The sequence below is a fragment of the Ahaetulla prasina genome, chromosome 1 (assembly GCF_028640845.1).
Source record: "Ahaetulla prasina isolate Xishuangbanna chromosome 1, ASM2864084v1, whole genome shotgun sequence".
Classification (NCBI taxonomy): domain Eukaryota; kingdom Metazoa; phylum Chordata; class Lepidosauria; order Squamata; family Colubridae; genus Ahaetulla; species Ahaetulla prasina.
In genome coordinates, this window is record NC_080539.1 from 83,528,080 (window position 1) to 83,537,262 (window position 9,183).

Consider the following 9,183-nt stretch of genomic DNA (forward strand, 5'->3'; position numbering starts at 1 on the left):
ATTTGTTTTGGTGCATATGCTCTCAGGGTACATAAAAGAAAAGATACCCTCATCAAGGTACAACATTTACAACACAAATGATGGTCAATATATCAATATAAATCATAAGGATTACCAGCAACAAAGTTACAGTCGTACAGTCATAAGTGGAAAGAGATTGGTGATGGGAAGGATGAGAAGATTAATAGTAGTGCAGATTTAGTAAATAGTTTAACAGTGTTGAGGGAATTATTTGTTTAGCAGAGTGATGGCCTTAGGGAAAAAACTGTTCTTGTGTGTAGTTGTTCTGGTGTGCAGTGCTCTATAGCGTCGTTTTGAGGGTAGGAGTTGAAACAGTTTATGTCCAGGATGTGAGGGATCTGTAAATATTTTCACGGCCCTCTTCTTGATTCATGCAGTATACAGGTCCTCAATGGAAGGCAGGTTGGTAGCAATTCTTCTTCTTGCAGTTCTAATTATCCTCTGAAGTCTGTATTTTTCTTGTTGGGTTGCAAAACCGAACCAGACAGTTATAGAGGTGCAAATGACAGACTCAATAATTCCTCTGTAGAACTGAATCAGCAGCTCCTTGGGCAGTTTGGGCAGTTTGATTATTAATCCAGATAAAGGTTTATCTGGATTAATAATCCAGATAAAATGCCTATCATATTAAAACATTCCATTAACTCTTATCTAGTGCCAAATTGCCTTGACCATTAGTAGATCATATTCTTGTCCATAGGTAACATGAAATAAACTTGCAGTACTTTTGAACTGTTTCCCGGCTCCTGAAAGGCTTTGCCCCATGATGGCGAACCTATGGCATGCGTGCCAGACGCGGCACACAGTGTCCTCTCTGATGGCATGCGAGCCATCGGCCCAGTCCAGCTCCGCTGCGTATGCGTGCACACCTTCAGCCAGCCAGCTGGTCTTCGGGTCTCTGCCATGCATGCGCATGGGGTGGGATTTGTGCAGGTGGGGGTGTTACACATGCGTGGGGGCAGGGTGCATGAGGGGTGTGTGCGTGCATGTGTGGGGGTTCACGCACACATGTATTTGTGCACACGCGCATGTGCTTTGGGCACTCAGTCTGGAAAAGGTTAGCCATCACTGGCTTAGCCCTTTCTTGAAATATTCACTGGATAGGTGAAGCAGATATTAGAAGAGCCAGTTACTGCATTGAAAACTTTCCAGCTACATGAGGAGAAAAAAAAAAAAGATGGCAGAGATGGAACATAAGGTTATGTAAAGCTATCACTTGGAGTTCTCTGCAAAAGGTCTGAGTGAATAAGCTCAGTTTCCATAGTTTCCACTTCTTGGTTATGATGCCTTTTGGCCACCATTTCAATTTATAGCTGTCACCTTAGCTTCAGATTAGTTTCAGCAACACACGATACCATTCCCATTTAGACAGGCCAATTTGCTGCAGAGTAATCTCTCCTTTTTCCCCCTATAATCTTGAAACTAGCATCAATATGTTGATGCCATCCATTATTATACCTCTGACTTCAAAAGGAATATCTTACACGGCCGTAGACTTGGAACTTATTAGCATAAATTAATAATGAAAATGAAAATTAAACATTTCAGCTCTCCTTTGAAGAAATATACAAAGTATTATCCAAGTGCCTGTCTATGGTTATTACCATAATCTCATTTATTTACAGTATGTTAGACCACTTTGAGAACATTAGCAAGATCAGTAAAGGGTTAGACTGAGCAATGCTTATCTAATCTAGATAAATTCTCCATTCTGAATTTCTGCTGTAATAAATGCTTGCCACTGTATGCTTTATGATTTTCAAGTCATGCATTCACCACCCACAAAATCCAATCACTATATTCATGTGTATTTTGGCTACAAAAAAAGGTCATGCCTTTCCTTCATAAATATCTCTCTCTTGTTGACTATGAAGAAAGTTCTTTTATGTTACTTTACCCAGGAATCCAGCGACTGCACGAGAGTATGGTAGAAGAGCTGTGTTCATTGCTTAAAACAGTAAACAAATGGTGTACATGTGGTTTCCTGAAAAAAAAATTAGCATAGAAAATCAGGGGGTGAAGCAAAAAAAGGCTATTGAATGATTAAAAGAAAGCAGTTATGGCTGTCTTAAAAATTAACTACTTGTCTAGAGTAATTTCTCGGGGGTCCTGTTTTGACATTGTTTGCTGATGGTTCCAGCACAAATTGGCAACATGTCTTGGATCAGTATTTCATCACAAGATTTAACTAATTAACTCCCTAAAATATACAACTGAGTCAGAGAGCCCCTATAATTACCAGTGCACTTTTGCTCTAAGGTAGCAATAATTTTCTTTTGGAAGAGACAAATAAAGAACTCTTAACGCTACAGTATGAAGAGACTAATAGAATACATTTAGACATTGCTGGTTGTCTAAATCTCACATAAATATTGTTAATTTGCTGAATAGCAGTTCACATGTTTTTATAGAAAATTAAATTAAAGACATTTTTTTCTAATCTGAAGGGCACTCCAGAAGCTATTTATTTATTTATTTAAAATATTTATATAGCTGCCTATCTTTCAACCAACTTTGGGTGGCTCCCAATCAAAAAGTAGAGCTGCAACTCTAGGAGAAAGAAAAAGAGGAGGGAAATGAAAGACAGGTTGAAAAGCAGAATGTTTTCTTATATGCCCAATCTTCCAGCAAAGGAAAACAAAATTGTCCACAATATAGATAAGAAAAGATTCTGATGACTTCCTGGCCCATTTTGAAATGACTCCCTATATCTATAACCAGTAGGCGGGGTAGGGGGATGGGACACAATGCAGGTGGTCTACAAAATGTCTTGGGGCTTTATGTGACCCTTCCCTGGTCTACAGATAGTGTGCTTGTACAGATCCTGATATCTTTTGTATCATGCTTTTGTTGGTATGGTTGTTTTTAGTGTGGGCTGCCATGTTTGTTTCATGTGTTTCTAAACAATTTTTAATTGCTTATTGTACACCATAAGCCACTCAGAGTCTTCTGAAGCAAACTGCCATAACAATTTTGATTACTGTATTTTTTGGACTATAATAGAATAGAATAGAATTTTATTGGCCAAGTGTGATTGGACACACAAGGAATTTGTCTTGGTGCATATGCTCTCAGGGTACATAAAAGAAAAGATACGTTCATCAAGGTACAACATTTACAACACAATTGATGGTCAATATATCAATATAAATCATAAGGATTGCCAGCAACAAGTTATAGTCATACAGTCATAAGTGGAAAGAGATTGGTGATGGGAACTATGAGATGATTAATAGTAGTGCAGATTCAGTAAATAGTCTGACAGTGTTGATGGAATTATTTGTTTAGCAGAGTGATGGCCTTTGGGAAAGAACTGTTCTTGTGTCTAGTTGTTCTGGTGTGCAGTGCTCTATAGCGTCGTTTTGAGGGTAGGAGTTGAAACAGTTTATGTCCAGGATGCAATGCACCTTAGTTTTTAGGGAGGAAAATAAGAAGAAAGCTGATTGCGGGTGGATCGGCCTCCCGGAATACCCCCCGTCAGTTGTTCCCAGAGGTGAATTTTAGCAACAGGTTCGTTGGTTGTGAGCTCTGCGCCTTGCTTTTTTTTTCAGCCTCTCAAACAGAGGTTTCAGAGGCTGAGTGGGGCTACATTCGGACTATAAGACACACCCAGATTTTCACGCTCTTTTTGGGGTTAAAAAGGTGCGTCTTACACTCTGAAAAATACAGTAAATAAATATAGTTAGCTATTATTTAAGACCATGGCTTAGAACAGTCATTGTACATGCATGCCTTTGCGTCAGTTTAACTCTTAGAGACTGCCTGGACAAGTCCCTGCAGTTTTCTTGGCAAGATTTCAGAAGAGGTTTTCCCTTGCCTCTTTCCTAGGACTGAACATGAGATACTACTGGCTTAGTATCTAGAAGGCAGAACTAGAAATTCATGGTCTTCTGGTTTTTAGCCAGGTGCCTTAACCACGATACCAAACTGGCTTATAAAAATGTCATAAAAAAGTGCCAAAAGGAAATTTAGGACTTTAAATTTAGGAAAGCAGATGATTTTGTCATCCACAAAGTAAAAGGGGTGTGCTACAGTGGTGGGTTTCAAATTTTTTTACTACCAGTTCTGTGGGTGTGGCTTGGTGGGTGTGACGTGGCTTGGTGGGCATGGCTTGGTGGGTGTGGCAGGGGAAGGATACTATAAAATCTCCATTCCCACCACACTCCAGGGGAAGAATACTTCAAAATCCCAATTTCCTCCCAATCAGCTGGGACTCGGGAGGCAGAGAATAGATGGGGGCGGGGCCAGTCAGAATTTCCACTACTGGTTCTCCGAACTACTCAAAATTTCCACTACCATTTCTCCAGAACTGGTCAGAACCTTCTGAAACCTACCTCTGGTGTGCTGTATACTAATTGATCCAAATGCACAAGAGCCAATATAGTAAAAGAAATAATAGATCCAGCTGTCTGACTAGCTGTACAATAATCTTTCCAAAGGAACCTGTCAGACCTGCCTCAGCTTGAGCCTCCAAGAAATAACCATCTTTACCTACATTTGTTGAGAAAGTTATAATAAACTATAGTTTACTAGTTTACTAGAGGTCAAGTGAAATACAATAGTGCAAAGCCAGAACTGATGTTTGCATGCCAAAATGTCCAAATCTAACTTCCCTTCCCTTAGGTGCCTCTCTATGCTCCCCCCAATATAAGAGCCACGGTGGTGCAGTGGTTAGAGTGCAGTACTGCAGGCTACTTCTGCTGATCACTGGCTGCCAGCAGTTTGGCAGATCAAATCTCACCAGGCTCAAGGTTGACTTAGCCTTCCATCCTTCTGAGGTTGGTAAAATGATTGTTGGGGGCAATATGCTGACTCTGTAAACCGCTTAGAGAGGGCCGTAAAGCACTATGAAGTGGTATATAAGTCTAAGTGCTATTGCTATCCAATCAAATTTTATTTCAGAACAGTCACTTTGATATGCAACTATATTCTATTCCTAGATGGTCAACCTTGAAATCACATCTCAGGGAAATACAGTGAAATTTTTGTTTTCCTTGAATCCTTCCCCCTGCCATCCATTCCCCCTAGATTTCATAGCAGTCTGGCACTGAGTGATAGCAAAAGGCAAGCATGACAGTTGAAAGGATCAAAGAGCATAGAGTAGAGTAGGCATGACGGTTTAGAAGCTGGCATATATATGGAGACCTCAAAGCATTCCTGAGATGGAAGAAATTCTACCAGTTAACCTAGTGTAGTGTACCTACACTACACTACATCTAACTGCTGCTACAACACATCAGCACCATCCAACTGTCCACCAGAGGGCAAACATTGACAATCTGCTGAGTAGAATAGAATTAGAATAGAATTTATTGGCCAAGTGTGATTGGACACACAAGGAATTTGTCTTGGTGCATAGGCTCTCAGTGTAAGATATGTTCCTCAAGGTACAACATTTACAACATTTGACCATATATATATATGGTCAAATGGTATATATATATACCATTTACAAATTGATGGTCAATATATCAATATAAATCATAAGGATTGCCAGCAACAAGTTATAGTCATACAGTCATAAGTGGAAAGAGATTGGTGATGGGAACTATGAGACGATTAATAGTAGTGCAGATTCAGTAAATAGTCTGACAGTGTTGATGGAATTATTTGTTTAGCAGAGTGATGGCCTTCGGGAAAAAATTAATTTTAAAAAAAGTGAATGAAATTAAATATATTTTTTGCCAATTTAGCAAGAACTATAAAATTCTCTTTGAAAAACATGATCGTTTTCTGCAGGTTTCGCTTTTCCTGGCAAAAATAAGTTGCTGTTACTTAGATGCTTGAAGCACACTAAGTCAATTGTCCAAGCATAAATTATTTGTGCTTTGAATGATGCTCTCTTCATACCTATTTTTCATAGATAGTTTTACTTAGCTTTCTTTTCTTTTTTCAGTGATCTGAAATGGATGTTTCATTAAAAGAAATGAATAGACCCACACTGAAAGGATGACTAATAAAAACACTTCTGTTCTGTTGTTCTATTTGGGGAAAAGCGAAGGTTCCTTGAACTCAGTGTCATTATGCAATATTTGCAGCCTTCAGGTAGCTCTGAATTATTATGAATAGTCTGTGTTTTTTCAGTAGCTGGAATGCAGCCTGTTTATAGCTGACTCCAATTCTTTTGAAAGAATGATTTCAGAAGGTAACGCTTGAAGGAAGGGCTCAATTCAATGGCTCCATATTTAATATATACACTATGATTCTGCAAAGCTTCAAAAGTACATACAAAGCAACACACCACACTTCTAAAAGTGAAGAACTAATAACAGTTTTACTTTAAGTAGTTCCAAGCTGTTTTAACAGTTCCAGTAGATACTATTCACCAACTGGAAACACCCATAAGGTGTGATATAAACTGCTTTTGATAAAGCAAATATAGCACCTTTGCCTATGTATCCCTAATACATAGACTACTGAGAGTGGCCAGGTATTACATTTGGGGTAAATGTCAACTGTAGACTGATTAACTCTAATTTAATTTCTCCACTTAAATCTTAGAAAAATATCAGTTTCTAATGGAGTGTTTGATATTGGTTGTAAATAAATCCAGACAATATAAATTATTATTTGTGCAAGAAAAGCAAATTATGTCCCCTTCTCTTTTAAGAATCAACTTGATACCACAAAATCATTGGTATACAGTGTATTCAGAAAGTATTCAGACCAGTGATGGGTTTCAAAATTTTTTACTACGGGTTCTGTGGGTGTGGCTTGGGGGGGCATGGCATGGCTTGGCTTGGTGGGTGTGGCTTGGTGGGCGTGGCAGGGGAAGGATACTGTAAAATCTCCTTTCCCTCCCCAATCCAGGGGAAGGGTACTGCAAGATCCCCATTTCTTCCCGATCAGCTGGGACTTGGGAGGCAGAGAATAGATGGGGGTGAGGTGTCAGAATTTTTACTACCAGTTCTCCGAACTACTCAAAATTTCTGCTACCGGTTCTCCAGAACTGGTCAGAACCTGCTGAAACCCACCTCTGATTCAGACCCCCTTCACTTTTGTTATGCTGCAGCCTGATTCAGCCAGTTGCTGAAATCCATTTTTTTCTCATTAATCTACACTCATACCCCATAATGACAAAGTGAAAATAGAATTTTAGAAATGTCTGTAAATGTATTAAAAAGAAAAAAAACCTGAAATATCATATTGGCTTAAGTATTCAATCCCTTTGCAACAACACGTGAAATTTAGCTCTGCTGCCTCCCATTTCTCTTGCTGTGTTCCTGCTGCAGCTCCCTGGCAACCTGCACACCCTCATATACTCTCTTGTAGGCCAATATGAGGCAGACCCTGTTACATTCCCACAAGTGATCCAAGTCCCCACCCTACTTGAATTCTGTTAATGCATATCTAGTGCCAATTTAGTGCTGTTAGCTAACTAGATTCTTGTATATAGGCATCAGCAATACATCAGCTTAACTGGAACTTCATGTGCAGTCCTGATTCTTCACATTTGACATCTCCCCTGCCAGGCATAAGTCACTAACCATCCTACCAACTTGCTTGCCAGCCACCTGGAACATCTTGTTGGCTTCCCCACTGACTTTGATGGTTGGAAGCCAGGATCCCTTAATGACCTGTAAACCTTGCTTAACGATAGCAACAGAGACTGCAGGGATTGCTATCACTAAGCAATGCGGCCATGTCACATTGCAATTTAAACCACATCACACCAGCAATGGAAATTTGAGTCCAAATTACCATCATTAATTGAGAACAACCCATAGTCAGTAGTGCATTTGCCCAGCTCAGGCTAGCATGTTAACTACTCCTATGGCAGACCTGATCATAGATTCACAGGTTGAAATTCCTGTTTCAATTATCTTAATGCAGGCTAGGTGGGGCAGCCTATGAAAAGCTTTTGAGAGACTAACTCAGTTGGTCACAAATAATTTAATGCCAAACTATTAACTAGGACTAGTTACAAGAAAAGTTATAGCTTTATAGAGCAGGGGTCATCAACCTTTCGGACCTCAGGAACCACTAAATTCATAATTTTAAATCCCACAGACCACTAATATGATCTGCCTAATGACTGGCTGGGTAGGAGTCGCTAGGGTGGGCATGGCCAACTCGATGTCACTCACATCAAGGGGTGCCTCGCCAGCCTCTACTCACCCCTCCCCTGCTAGCCACTCCTCCCCTGCCCACCTGGGCTCCTTAGGGCCCCAACAGGAAGCAGTTCTTGCAGCTAAGCAGCCGCCATGAGAAACAGTTGGCAAAACAGCTCAGTTCAAATTGGATCTGCCCGAGGAGGCGGCTCAGGAGAAGCATGTCACTAAGGATTAGGAGCATAGGCTTTCCAATCTGTGGGAGTGCAAGGCCAGGTACAGGCACCTGGAGGCTCAGCGGGCTGAGATGGTCACCCAGTTCCAGGCCATGATGCAGTCCCACTGGAACAAGGCCCTCCGGTTCTTTTTCACTAGTGGAACTTTTCTCCAGCCTTTGCCCAAAGCCTTGCACCAGGAGGCTGAAGCAGATCCCAAGTTGGAATTTCTGCCTCTCTCTGATCCAGACAAAAAGACCCTTGATGTGAGTGACATTGAGTTGGCCATGCCACAAATGTTCCTTGCATGTATCTGACCCAGGGGCCATAGTTTAAGGACCCCTGATATAGTGCAATATAAAAAATGCAAATAATTTTTCTGAGGACCACCAACATTTTCTTGCAGACCACCAGTGGTCCACGGACCACCAGTTGGTGACTGCTGTTATAGAGTATTAGGTCATTTTAAGGCACAAATCAGTTCATGTGTCTTATGAAATGTTATGTAAAGTATTGCATTCATATAAATAAAGCTGTCTGGATTTTAAGATTCTGAAAACATACTTTGTAAAACTCCACCATAATCCAAGGTCCTTTTAGTAGGAATATGAGGATGTTCTCATTTTTCTGAGCCTCAGGAACTTATCCTTTTGTCGAACGGCAATGGTTTTCTTCTAAGGCAGGAGTTTGATGTTTAATGGAAGTTTTTCCTGAAGTCAGTTTTAATTGATGGGTGATAAATATGTACTTCAGCTTAAACATTATTAACCATTTTTTTCTCTGAATAACTACAATAATGATAATTATGATAATAATCTTGGGAAGGACTCAATAGGTAGATAAAAATGCCAAAACCAATTCAAACACCTGACCTGCAAATAGCCATAATGAAAACA